Source organism: Triticum dicoccoides, chromosome 2B (genome assembly GCF_002162155.2).
Source record: "Triticum dicoccoides isolate Atlit2015 ecotype Zavitan chromosome 2B, WEW_v2.0, whole genome shotgun sequence".
In the NCBI taxonomy this organism is placed as follows: domain Eukaryota; kingdom Viridiplantae; phylum Streptophyta; class Magnoliopsida; order Poales; family Poaceae; genus Triticum; species Triticum dicoccoides.
Window position 1 is genome coordinate 727,146,239 of NC_041383.1, and position 15,221 is coordinate 727,161,459.

Genomic DNA, 15,221 nt, shown 5'->3' on the forward strand with positions numbered 1-15,221 from the left:
ATGTCTAGCTTGGCCTTTCGGCGTTCCAGAAGCTCCTCCTTAGTAGAGCACTTGGCAAGGACAGTGGGTCGCCCTGGCTCAACAAATTGAGTCTTCAGAATTTCAACTTCCAGATATATTGTCTTGGCCGGGCTAGGAGCTTTCGGGTTATCAGAGCTATTGAGAATATCTTCGGTGGGTGGATCAGAGGTTGGTGCTGGAATGTCATAGGCTGGATCAGGCGGCGGCTGATGGGTAGAACTGTCAGGAGCAGCCGTACCAAGCTCCGGTTCAGTCGTGACCGGGTCTTGGGGCGGCTTACTCCTTTTTACCCTCTTACTAGGTTTCACTTGCACGATGTGGACAAAGGCAGAAGGATGAGTACAAAGGCATGGGTAAGGTAAAACATAAGGTAAACAAAATTACATTACCCGGGGGCAGTTTTGAAAGCCGGCATGTTAGATTGCATAGACTTGCTGGAGGAAGGAGAGGTATCCTGATAATTGGAGTCAGATGAATTGACAGGTTGACGAATTAAACCCGCCAAAGGTAAAACAGACCGTGAATCGGAGATAACCTTGATCCGACGCTTCCTGGTTACGTCAGGTAAGCCGGAGGAGAGCTCTTTATCCTTGCTGGTCCGGGTCTACCTCTGGCTTTCAAATTGCTGTTGCTTCAAAATAAATTGAGGATCTTGGAAAGCCAAAGGATGTGAAAATCTTACTTTTCGGGTTACTCTTCGAATTTTCTGACGCGGCAGGGGTTCGGAGTCGGAGGAGATTATAGTTACCTCTTCCTCGACGGCTTGGCTGTTTCCCGTGTCTTCCTGAAAAGATTTAATGTTAGTAAGGTGATGATAAAGAGTCAAGGGGGTTAAAAGTTACCTCTTCTTCATCATAATCAATGTCATCAAGTTTAAACATATCTAAAGTGCTTGGCTTCCTCTTCTTCGAAGTTCCAGTCTTGGCGGCTTTCCTTTCGGCTCTTTTTGCCACTCTGGCTTGTTTGGCTGCCTCATGGTCATACTTGACCTTCCAGAAGTTGTCATCGGCCTGTGAAAAATGATAAGGGGTTATGAGTAAAAGCAAGACGTAATATAGTAAAGAGTATTCATTGAGGTTGATGACTCACAGTGGGGGCCGGGTTCTTCTTGTAGAAGGGAAGTAAGCCAAAGGCATTACTAATCACCGTGCCTTCTTTCAACAAGGACTAGGTCGTAACTTCAATCATATCATTTGGTAAGTCATCAGAACTGTGGCGCAGCGGGTCATCCTTCTCGCCAGTGTAAGAGCACATTAAGCCGGGTTGGCGGCTTAACGGGATCACCCGCCAGGAGATCCAGACTCGCACCAAATCAATACCGTTCAAGCCATTTCCTAAGAGGGCTTTGATCTTCTTGATGGTAGGGGAAAGTGATAGACGTTCAACAGCAGTTAGCTTATCCGACTGCGGGTGATTTGATTCAAGGCGCAGAGCGCGGAAGCCGGGCAGAGGGTTCTCGTCAGCTAGAGAAATATCCTGGCAATAGAACCACGTCTGATTCCAATCCTTTGGATGACTCGATAGTTCAGCATAAGGGAAAAGGCAATCCCTCCGCCGCTGAATCGAGATGCCACCAAGTTCCAGACTGGGCCCGTTGGCGCGTTCGTTCTGCCGGTTTAAGTAAAAAAATTCTCTGAATAAGAGTAAGTTGGGTTCTTCTACAAGGTACACCTCGCAGAAGACTTGGAAGTTGCAAATGTTTGACACGGAATTGGGCCCGATGTCTTGAGGTCTGAGATCAAAGAAATGCAAAACATCCCTGAAGAATTTTGAACCGGGTGGAGCGAAGCCCCGGTTCATGTGGTCAGTAAACACGATCACCTCCCCCTCCTTGGGTTGAGGCTTCTCCTCTGACGGGTTAGGAGCACGATAAGACATAACCTCCTTCTTCTTGGGAAGATGGCCGGATTGCACAAAATCAGACAAAGTACTTTCTGTAATGATGGACTTGACCCAGTTACAGGTCACCGGGGGTTTGAGAGCCTTGGGTGCCATTAGGCAAATTGAAACCAATGACAAAGGAAAAAGTTTCCGGTTTAATTTATAACCTGGAGGAGGACACTGTGGAATTATTTGAATCGGCGGCTTAAGAAGGGGCCTAATGACATATGGGTAATTACTCAGTGGTATTTAAGCTACTACAAGTATCAAAGGCAGTTAAATTTTCTTAAATGTGGAACAAACAAGTTTCACAAGTTTCGTCTATTATTTTGGATCAAACAGGTGCACAAGAAAGAAAATATTCTAGACCTAAAACTAGTACAGATAAGTTCATCAGTTCTAAACAAGGCTTCTGTACAGAGAAGAGGAATCTACTTGCATTTGAAATGGGTGCGAAATAGCTACCGCATCAGTTCTATATCATCTTAAGGATAAAGAAACGGAGGTGGTAATGAAATCTATAAGGGGTTCCTGACGAACAACAAAGAACACCAAGGAGCTCAAAGGTCCTAATATGGATCTGAGGAACAAGAAGGAGGAAACTTACAGATGCAGAGTTGCTATAGAGGTTCGTCGTGGTTTTCTGGTCAAATCAGGTTGATGCAGCGGCCTGAGTTGGAGAGGACGAGGAGACCTCCGGCGGCAGCGGCGGCGGAACTCGAGCGGCAGAGAAACAGTGAGAGGAAGAAGACGACCGAAGGGGGAGAATGGAAAATACCTATGTCGTGCCTATTTATAAGGAAGGGCTGACTAAGAAGGCGCGAGAAACGAGGAGACCAAACATTATTATCCAGCGGCCCCGACGCCTCGGTTTTCGGAACGGTCAGTAAAAGCAAAGATCCGTTGGAGCATATGGTGGAGTAAAATATGAATTCACGTAAAGATGACGTCACCGCGGGTTAACGCGGATCCAGAAGATGACGTCATGGCGAGTTAAAACCCTTTGCACAGGCAGAAGGCTTATTTCTTAAGGTATTTTAAGATTGACATGAACGGGTTCAAATCAATCTGGGGCCTAATGTTGGGGATATAACTATTTGTGTAAACCACCCAGGAGGGGCTGGGTTACGCAAAGAAGACTCATTAGAAAGAAGCCCAAGACTAAGCATGAAGATGGCGGTTCAATAAAGGGTCTACGGCCCACAGGCGGCTTAAGGCCCATAGTGGTAAACCACCATGATGATATGACTTATAACATAAGGTAGACTTAACTAGTCACCGAGCTGGACACTATCTATGAGCCGGCCGGGACTCTGTAGGCCGTAGGGCGTCCACCCGTGTATATAAGGGGACAACCCGCTGGCGTCTTAGGGTAAGAAATAACTCATCGAGAACCGGGCATAGCGTATCTCGCTCCCCGGTCATCGAAACATCAAGCAATACCAACCCAACTAGACGTAGGCCTTACCTTCATCGTAAGGGGCCGAACTAGTATAAACCTCTCGTGTCTCTTGTCCTAATTAACCCCTTCAAGCTTCCTAGTTGCAATGGCTCCGCGATTAAGTCCTTTCACTAGGACATCTGACGTGACAATTCCATGACAAACATAGTAGTCTTGCTTAAAGAGAGGTATTAGTTTATTTAATCAGTGCCAATTAGCTCAACTCAACACTCAAAGCATTGTCATTTATCATAGGTTGCAAAACTTAAAAGTGCAAAGATAAAGGAGTTTCTCATGACAGTAGCATGATACAAATAGAGATGACAGCAAACTAATATGGATGAAGGCCTTAGGCCCGTACCAACCTGAGAAAAAAGCATATTCATGTAGTCCCATAGGAGATGATAAAGCACTCACTGGAATCACACAATAGTATATATTTTTGTGCACTTCAAATGTATGGTTGAAATCACTCTTGTTTACTACTGCTAAGATTATATCGAAAGATTGTCAAGAACTTCCGGCAGAGTTAAAGCACTGGCTGGGATACAGTTCATTGTATTGTCTTGTGTAGTTCCACTAAAATGTATGATTGGCACAACATGATCCCTGTTTGCACAAGTAGGAACAAGGTGAAACCTTCATTAGCTTAGCGAGAAAGGATAGGAAGACATTATCATATTACTCAAACAGTAGCATCAAATTCATGATGGACAATACGCAAAACATTGCCTCATTGAACCAATGGCAATAAATTGACATGCAAAACGATAGCACTATTATGTCATGACACTAATAATATTCCCTCCTTGCTCCACCACATGATTCACCTCCATAGACAAACATTCACACGTACATGATTCAGCATAGGGTCCTACTAAAGATTTGTTTAACTCCAATAGGAAAATTAGGCAGTAATAAATTAGTGGTACTTAAGTACTCCTAATTAATTAAGTGAGACAGCAAAAGTGGAAGGGCTCCCTAGAGGATCGTCTCACATGTAAGGTAGTTGTTGCCGGAGCCCTTGAATAGCCTCGACTGAGGCCTCTGGCTTTAGCAAGATCGCCTTGGCACTGTTTATTCTTCTTCTTCTTCCTCTTCATGCTCTGTTTCTCTTTCTCCTCACCAGTTGGTGAAACCAAGTACATGATTGGCCTTCTAATTCAGAATTGGTTTTGTCAGTGAGGGAGTACAAGTGTACTAGTAAAAAATAGCATTATTTTCTCATGGTTGTCAGAAAATAGAGATGAACACATGCATTAAGTATCATTCTTACCTAAAGGTAGGTTATGGCGCCAATATGGATGATGAGGATTGGAACGCAGATCTCCCTTTGTGCAGTTCCACCAAAATGAACCAACTGTTCCATCTGACATTCCAGTTAAATAGCACAAAAGTCACTTCTTTTAAGAAGAGTTTTGTGCAGTGCACCAAAAGGTCACAACAGCAACCAGGTGAATTGGATATCCCTGTTTGCACAAAAAGGCACAGAGGAAATAGTCAGAGTCTCAAACAATTACAGGCAAAAATATTTGGCTAAACTTGTCAGAGTCTCAAACAATTACAGGAAAATATAGTGGCATGGCTTCATTTTTACCAGGGACATTATATTAAGAACAGCTAAGGCTGCATTCGGTTCACCGGTTTGGTGCAGGATTTTTGTAGGAACACAATTCCTACGATATTCTTTCCCTTCCAACCGTTCGGAACACGGGAAAGGTGAATAGTGTTTCATAGGAAAGCTGGTCTAGTAGTACTGATTCCATCGGATTAGAAACATCCACACGCTCTCATTTTTTGGGCGGAAGCCCGAGGCAGGCACTCGCTGCCATGCGTTAGACAGGTTCCCGTGCTATGTTTGCCGGAATAAAAAATCAACCTATGTGTGGTACGTGAGGTGAGGACAAGAGTAGTCACTGTGCAGCTAAATAAACAAATGGCATCTCATACTGCCAAGCATGCTACTCTAAAAAAACAAATCTGTACATTTCGTAGTCCATCCGAACACATTCTCTTGAGAGTTTCCTCCAATTCGCTGTTCCATAGTTTTATACCTACATTCCTTTCCTATTCCTCTATTTTCATCAAGACCTATGTTTTCTGCCCCTTTATTCTGACCGGAGCCTAAATATTTGGTATAAGGGCATGGGACAGTGGGTGCACCGGTAGTACAGCACCATGTACGTAAACAGGGGCATAAAGTGGTGATTCATAGTTTGTTGCCCCGAGAAACAAACATCCAAGAAACATATCTGGGTTGGTCCCATTTTTGTTCACTCTAGCCACCTACTCCTATGTGTGGATAGCAAATCTAGTCCTGGTCATACCACTATGTATAGCGTTACCCCTATATTTCCCTTTTCAACAAAGAGACCGGTTGGATGACCAGTCTGTACTACTTTCATCCCCTTTCCTTCCTGTTTGTACCAAGTCCGATGTACTCCCTCCGTTTCTTTTTAGTCCGCATATAAGATTTGGTCAAAGTCAAGCATTATAGAGTTTGACTAAATTTATATTAAAAAATATAAACATTCATAATATGAAATAAATATATTCAGATGCACCATGAAACATATTTTCATACTATATAGTTTTAGTACTGTAGATGTTCATAATTCTTTATGTAAATTTGGTCAAACTTTGTGTAGTTTGACTTTGACCAAATCTTATATGCGGAGTAAAAAGAAACGGAGGGAGTACATACTAAATTCCGCCACCCCACTTTATTTCAATGACAAGTATTTTTGGACGGAGGGAGTACAAGATTCGACTCCATGAAGTAGCTTTACCTCTAACAATAGAAGAAGAAGAAAATAGGTGACGTTGGACCATCCGATCGAGAGGGGCTGAGAGGTTGAAAATGATGCACATGCAGCGACGTAGCGAGCTGGGGAAGTTGAGCTAAGGCGGATTCAAACGAAGATATACCTGAAGGTCGTCGGGATGTGTATAGGTGGGCGGCGGGAGGCCGGATCCGCCCACAGGCAACGACGAAGGGATCGGAGGACCTCCCGCGCTGGTGCTCGGCCAGAGAAAACAGTGCGGCCGGCAGTGGGTCTCCTCCCTCGCTGTCGACGACGGCCTAAATGCTGCCCCTCCTCCCCTTCACTGACGGAGGGGGATACGTCCGGATCTGTAACCAGCGGTGAGGATAGAAAGCCAATGTTTTTTGAAGGGAGAAAGACAGTGTTACTACCCCTATTTCTTTAGATTTGGAGAGGATGAGAGTGTGTGAATAGAGCAGCCCTAGCAAGCAAGCGCGGAGGCTCTGGCCTATATATAAGTAGTGGGGTAGTTTTCCTTTTTCACTCCATCAAAACAATCGTTTAAAATTGTGTACTACTATATGCCAGGTCCCGGGTTTTTTTAGTTGTTGATTGTTTTTTGAGATAGCTACCCGCTTGTTCCAACTGGTGTTATGGTGTGCCAGGTCGCACTTTGTATCGTTCAAGTCTGGTACTACAAGTCCCTCCATTAAATGAACAACCACCCCCTCGTAAAAATTGTGAACAAGCCCACGGCTAAAATTAGCGGAAACGTGGGTTGCCCCAACATGCATTATTATTTATATTTTCTACTCCCTCCGTTCCTAAATATAAGTCATTTTTATTAGCCACACCTAAGACAAGAATTTTTTTATTAGCAGTGAACCCCACATGTCATAGACACAAAAATTGTGGCAAGATTCCCTTAGGCAAGCCAAAGTGTGTCTAACAATTTGAGCAACTCAGGTTAGGCAAGTGTGGCAAGTGTGGGAAAAATAATGTGGCAACATAAGACAAACATAGTCACAATCCAAACAGCCCCATGATTTTTTGTGACATGCATGAAAATTTGGTTAGTTAAATTTATAGTCAAATTTTGGCAAGGTGCATCAAATCAACACATGCAAGTATCAAAAGGAAAGTCATGGCATGCATGCATGCATTGTACTCCCTCCGTTTCCAAATATAAGACTTTTTAGAGATTGCAACAACGGACTACTCCCGCCATTCCTAAATGTAAGTCTTTTTAGGGATTCCACTACAAACTACATACGGATGTATATAGACATATTTTAGAGTGTAGATTCACTCATTTTGTTTCGTATGTAGTTCATAGTGAAATCTCTAAAAAGACTTATATTTTGGAACGTAGGGAGTACATACGAAGCAGAATATGTCTACTCCTACATACAAAGTAGCCCATTTGAAATGTGTAAAAAGACTTTTATCGAGTGCAGTGCTTTGATGTGTCGCATCAACTCGTACAAGACCGAGAAATTTGATTACTACGACGCCCTCTCCCTCGCGGACTGAGCTCTGGTGCCTGCATGACAGGTGGGCCAACCACCTGTTGGGCCCACCTGTCATGGACGCAAAGGTAGGAGTAGTAAGTAGAAGCTTTCGCTACACACTATCCCTCCCGCACGAGGTGGACGGACATGCAGCAGTGGATTCGATACTGTAGAAGTAGGAGTAACATCATTGTTCATCTTCTCGAAGAGGCGAAGAGCCAAGCGCAAACCGAACGTGGCAGTTGCGAATGCTCGCGTGGTGCGGTTCCTTGGAGTACTAGCCAGGCTCTTGCATGAGACAAAATTGCTATTGTTTAACAATTAAACTCCATTATCCATTCATTGATACTCATTTTGCATAGGTCCATGCGTTTAGCACCATTTCCTCCTGGGTCACCAATGTTTATTTTCTAATTAATAGCATTCCATGCAATGAACTAGCCATTGCAAGTCATTAAAAGCATGCGCACCTCTCATCTCTTATTGGTCGATACGTATGTCAAGAAACAAGAAACAAGGTAGAAGTTAATGCACCGCGCCTAAGTGTTTTGGGACTATTTGGTTTTCGTAAGATGACTTACACACCTAGACGGAGGGAGTAGTATAGACCTGTAAACCGGAAAGGAGTATTTGCCTTTCTAGAGATTTCAACAAGTGACTAGACTTCGGCTCAAAAAAAAAACAAGTGACTAGACTACACCGTGTGCAGTACCCCCTCCCTTTCGGTTTATAGGGCTCAAATATCTAATCTCATGAACCAAGGCATTTTACTATTGGAGGAATGTATCTCGTACTTTACAAAACTACCCTAATTAAACTCATGCATTAATTACGCAGTTCTCTCGTTTTCCTCTCCGCCTTGGTCGCGGTGCACAATATTGAGCACTCCTATATGACTAGCCGCTCTATCTACATGCGAGACATTTCAAAGCATCCGGGCTCGCGTGCCATCCACCAAATCACAGCGAGGTGCTACAGTCGAGACTCATGTGTCACCCCGGTGTGGCCGTCATGACCCGTCATATCACAAAACGCACACCTTTACCAGCAGTGGTAAGGTGGTCTCCAAGTTGGACTGGATGAAGCAACCATCATTTCATTGGAACGCTCATTCAAGCCCTTTCTTCCCTTTCTTGAAGAAAACCTCACTCCAGGCTACTCACTTCTGCCATTTTTCTTCTCTGCCGATGAAGGAAAGGTGGGCGAATCAGTTATGCTGCTATATTTTCATTCCAATAATCTTCTTTTTGCGAAGCACCGACCGATTCTCACATCCTATTTTTTTCGTTTTCATTGCGATTGTGGTTTCCTTTCGATTGCTTTTTGTTTGTCAGATCATTGATGGATCCTATAGCACTAGGCAAAGAGTTGTCGGTGGACAACCCACTGAAGACAGCGATCTCCAGGAAGCGAGCACCGACCAACGAGTTGACCATGTTGGCGGGCCAACCCATGGAGACGAAGAACTCCAAGAAACAAGCACTGGCCAAAGAGTTGAGGACGTTGGCGGATGAACTCCTCAAAGAAAGTTGGAAGAACAGCAAGGGCCCCACCGTGCCTACCCCAGGAACTCTGATTGCCACCTATGTGAGGATCAAGACCGAGTCTCAGGAGATAGTCGCCGTTGAGAAGCAGTATTCCCCTGCCAAGGTGATGGCCCCCCTCGAGGACGAGGAGATGGCCCCCGGAGGGATGAGATCCCCCGGTGAGCTGCACAAGGTAAAAAATAATGGCTTATTACCATAGTTGTGGTTTTTGATTATTTCAATGTGCTTGCTTTTTGATTATTTGCAATGTGCTTGCTAATATGTTAGGTTGTGTAGGTGTCGGTGGTTGTCCTTGATGATTCCGATGTCGTGGCCCGTCCTGTTGGCATCGCCCCGGAGATCGATTCCGATGCCACTATCCATCCCGTGGGCATTGCCCCAGAGATCGATTCCGATGTCGCGGTCAGTCCTGTGGACATCGCCCCAGAAATCGATTCCCATGTCGTTGTTCGTGCTGTGGTTATTGCCCGAGAGATCGATGACAAGAAATAGTTGGTCGCGCTAATCCTTCAAGGTAGTTTGCATTGCCCTGTGTTTACTTACCAGAACGATGCGTGTTATCAAACCATCTTAGGGCTAGTGCACTGTCTTGTGTGGGCGGATCTTGGTACTTTTGTTTGATAGTGAATCATGCGATGAATCATGCGAACCCTCTCCGAGTTATGGAAACAGATGTATCCTCACCAACTTTTGATGTAATATATGGCATGCTTAGATGTAAGTTTGAACTGTTTATCATATCAACAGGGCTTGTTTGATGATTCTTGGTGTTAGTAGGCTAGCTACTGTGCGAGCTATAGTACTTGCAAAACACTCACCAAAGAGAAACGTTGGGGCTGATGAGCTTGTGGTACACTTATACTTATCCCTCATCGATCGACCACATACATTCAGGCCTCATTTGGTTCATAGGGTAGGAAAATCGTAGCAAAAGTACAGAGAACGTGCAACACAAAATCATAGCAGTGGAGAGACGTACTCCCTCTGTTCCAAAATAGATGACCTAGGCGGGCTAGTTTGGTCTAGTGGGTTTTAGTGATATGACATGGTACAGTGTCGTCCAGTCTTCGCGTGTGGTAGCAGTATTGCGGGTACAGTAAGTTTCTTGAAGAAGTGGAATTCAATGAAGTCATGATGGTTCCTTCGTCCGAACAACTTACAGTGGGAAAGGTTGGGCCTGCGATACGACCGAGGTAGACCAGGATAATTTTGTGCATGGCAGGTGGACTAGGATGGTCGACGTCCCACATGTCGGTGAATGAAAGTATTCTTTCTGATATAGAGGACGAGCAACGAGTATTCATTGTTTATTTTTGATGAAAGCTATTCTCTCCACTATTACTCCTTGACTTTGTCGATGCCTCTCTCTCCTCCACATAAGCGGGGACTACTTGCTATGCCTGCAGTGGGCAGCTGGCGTCTTGAGGGGCCAGGACGGTGAGAGCGGGCTCCGGAAGCGGTCCGGACTCCAGCATGGCCCACCTCACATTATCACCATATATTTCTTGGAGTCTGTGCGCGGCGGGCGGGCGATCTCTTCTTCCTCCCCCGTTTCTCTCTTCTCAGCCGACGCCTGCCGAGCGATTAGATTTCGGCTATCGACGGTTTATTAAATTGCGGTCCCACATGTTAGTGAAATTGCAAGACAACGCGTGTCCCCTCTGGTGAGCGGCGTGCGAGCCGGACTGTCGGGGTTGCGACGCGTACGAGTCGTAAGTGTGCCGCCTTTTCCTTTAGAACTTGCGAAGCGTAACATTTTCGCGCGATCGATCGATAGAAATCCAGAACAAAATGACGAGGGTGGTGCTTTCCCGCTCGTTAGGTGGGCTAGTTCGAGTGATATGACGTGCTACAGTGTCGTCCACTTGCTCCATTTTTATGTAAGCAAGAGTTTACACTCTTACGCGGGAGGAGTGCGAAACACCGCGGATCTGATTTTGATCGAGGGATAATTGTTCCCTGCCAAATAATGGAGGATTGTTAGAAATTATAGCATGATAGTTAGGGCATCACCAGCGCTGGCCCACAAATTTTGGTTTTTACAGTATTTCTTTCTCCATTCACAGGTAGGCCCGCGTAGATAGATAAAGAACACGAGCTGATGAGGCGCATGCGGACTGTTTGACTGGTCAACCATACAAATACGGAGCTATACGCTGAGCCAGCAACCGTATAATAACCATATCTCGTATACAATGATCAAAGTGAGCTATCAAGACAAGTTCGATGACCGCCAATGCATTTTACTCGGTAATAAATGACCGGGATTGAAGGGGAATCCTAATTTGCTTCGTCTTCTGTCCTTGAGCTCTCGACAAACCAATGCACTATACGGTTGTCCGGCCACTCCACCCCAGAGCTCTCACCAAGCGTCGTTCATGCCACCGCGTCGCACACTAACCGATAAGGCAGCGATGGCATCCCGCCACGCTGAGTTCCTCGCCGCCCACGAACGCACATAAAATGGTAGGGAAGTGATGGCATCCTGCCGTGCCGAGTTCATCGCCGCTCGTGACCTCACAACTATGTGGGAGGAATTTGAAGATGCCAAGGCTGAATGGGCAGTAGAGCAAGAGGCGGCCAAAGCCGCATAGAGGGAGCGGAAAAGTCAGAAAGCACTCAAGAAAAGAGAGGCCCGCCACCGCAAGAAAGAAAAGGACGCACGCGCTGCTGCAGAGAGGTCAGCGAAGATCCAAGCACGGTGGGGTGTCGCCGACAAAGCCGGGAAGGAGAACGACGGCGTCTGGCCAGCATGTGAGAAGTAGTAGTACTAGTAGTTAGTGTGTGTGTCTGTGTCTGAGTACGAGCATGTACAAGTACTACTAGTTACTACTGTAGTTTTTAGAGCAAATTACCAGTACATTAGCCTAGACTAAATGGAAAAAATTCCTATCCTATGCATCAAATGGCATCTCTTTCTCTATAGGAATTGAGATGCATGTCATCTCACTTCCTATGATTTTCATATTCCTATCCTATGAACGAAAGGAGGCCTCTGTTGGAGTAAATACTGTAGCTAGTAGTACTGCTGGTACAGTAGTTTTCTTCAAGAAGCGGAATTCAACAAAGTCATGATGGTTCCTTCGTCCGAGCAACTTCAAAGTGGGAAGTGGGCCTATGATTTGACGGCTCATTAGTCATTGTTACTGCGGCGCGACGACCTGGGTGACTCTCCCTTGGAGTTCTGCATGCATGGCAAGTGGACCAGGATGGTCGACGTCCCACATGTTGGCGAACGGAAGTATTCTTTCCGATATCGAGGAGCAAGGAAACCGCGTGGTATAGTATCACTGCTGATTGGTTTGCAAAAAAAATAGTATCATTGCCGATTTATAATTATTTTTTATTTCTGATGAATGCTAGCGTTTCAACTCTTACGATGAAGGGTGCCAAACATGGCACGTGCTGGATGTCCCACACGTCAACGAAAGGAGTGGGACATGAACAGCGTGGTAGAGCCCAGCGTAAAAAAAACAGCGTGGTAGAGCGTCTCCACTTCTTCCACTTCTGGGTCGGAGACCACACATAGTAGTACTTAGTGGTATGAACGATACAAAGTGCGACCTGGAGAGAAAGACACATCTAGTTGGAAGGTCTCGGGGCATACACGTAAACAAATATAAAAGTTAATATGTGCCACCAACTAATATAGTAGTAGTAGAGTACTTAGGCACGTACTCCATAACATCACCATGCATTGCACGTACAACATTTAGTGGTAGTACATAGTAAGAGACAAATGCCTCCCAAGAGTTCCCTTCTCGACCTACTTTTGGGTGTTTGGTAGAGTGTATGGAGGGTGCATGAGTCCACACTAGTTTAGCACAAATACACTAGAAGCATGCATGAAGAGAGCATGCATGAAGAGGGGTGTTGAGTTGAGCATGCATGAAGAGGGAACAACTATGCTGAGACGAGAACGCAACCAAACACACCCTGTATGCCACGCATGTTCATACCATTTGTGCCTTTCTACTTCACTTATTGTGCTACATTACTCAGGTTCGTACGTCCACTCCTGGGTACATGTCCCTCTCCTATTTCCAGTGCCACGTGTTCTTCATATAGATGGAATGATCGTTGCATAACACGTGCGCCTTGATGCTAGATGTCTCGCGTGTTGGCAAAAGGATGAACAAAGCTCACGTAAAAAATAGAGTGGGAGAACATAGATTCCGGACGACCGAGAAGGAGCAAGGAACCTCGTGGTGGAGCGTCTGCACTCATAATATTTAATATGATTCAGCGATATAAAATTAACCAATCATCTCCACAGTGGACTGGAAGAGTACGAAACAGGGCAGCCCAGTGTAGTTACATCATACTAGTACATGGCTAACCCACGCTATCACCATATTTCTTGGCTTCCGTGCGATATCTATCTCTAGCAATTCAGCAGCCTGTATCCCTTCTCCCTCCTCATCTCTATCAAAGTGCGGCGGGCTGGCGTTTCTACCGTCTATTGAGGTCGGTTAACTATTACATGTTAGCGACATGCCAAGAGCATTCTAAAAAAAATCCTTTCACGTTCCGTTTTCAAAAAGAAAAAATCCTTTCATGTACGAGTTTGCCTGTATGCTTTGAGCAACTTGCATGTCCTATACTGCTCCTGTTTGATACTCTAACCTAGCTAGAGGTTAGACTAACTCATGACTAACCCTGAACTAACTGTAGCCAAAGAGGTGTTTGGGTGACAGGGTTAGATTGACAATAAATGCACTTCATGGAGAGAGAAAAGTGATTTTTCAGTGATCCCAATGAGAACTACTATCTCGAGTTATCACCTCTTGGGTGGGATAGATTTTTTGGTGGGTTCGGTGCAACTTTCTCCAATTTAAACCCTCATGCTTGGATACTTTAGGGCTATTTGAGCCCCAACTAGCTCAAACTAACTCTAACCCATGGATCCAAACAGGGCTTATGGCCAGTCTCGACGTGGAGCAGTCGCGTGCACCGGGAATCAGCGCTCTCTCGGCCGTCGCGCCACTTCAAAGCCGGCGCCAGTGAGAGGTCGCCTCCGCTCTGGCCAGGCATTAATGCGGCACTGACGCTCCAGGGCGACGCTGACCGTTTCAAGCGAGAAGCGCGCGCTGGCAAGGGAGTATAGGTTTTGAATCGTTTCAGGTGTAGTAGTAATGGTAGTTTGCAAAACTACTCAATTATTGCACTCAGTTTCCTAAGAAATTATGGTAAAAAATGTTACTCCACAGCCCGCTTCCCTTCTCCTTCCTGCTCGTGATTTATGTGGCCATGTTAACGTGGTTGTGTCAAAAAAATGTCACTTCCTGCTCGTGATTTGCGTTATATAATTACAAGCAAGATTCTCATGCATTGCACGGAACATCAATATGCATTTTTTTACAAAATACCTGTTGTGATTGACCCATGCAGGAGTAATCCCATGTGTAAAAACTAATGATATCTTGAGAATTTTATCGGAAAACCAGTATCTCGAGAATGTCATCGAAAAAATGAAAGATGGGAGATAAGGCGAGGAGGAGTGTAGCATGGTGGTGACTAGTGGTCGGAATGGGCGGAGGCATGGGGATAGACGGCGCCGGCAGGCGCCAGCGGCCACCATGCATGCTAGATTGTTCCAGAGACTTATTCCTTTTTTAGTTACTGAGCAATGAGGTTGCGGGAGATAATGATGTGGAGAGAGGTGCGGGTATCTTTTGTAAAATTATCATAGTTTGCTTCATATCTGTCAGATATAGATCATATGGTCTGTATTACAAGATGGCAGGCACACCATCATCGCCAACTCATTTTTTTATAAGGGTACAGATGATAAGTTTGCTGACTACTAAAGTAAAGTGGAATCTGTCCATGTTATACATGTAAATAAAGGTGATTGTTTATCATACGGGTAAGGTTGGATGAAGGGTGGTAGGAACAAATGCTCCGCCTAGAGCATGGGTGTGTGAGATGGAGTCTTAGTGTGTGTGTGGTGTGTGTGTGTGAGAGAGAGAGAGAGAGGAGAGAGAGATGGAGTCTTAGTGTGTGTGTTTGTGAGAGAGAGAGAGAGAGAGAGAGATGGAGTCTAAGTGTGTGT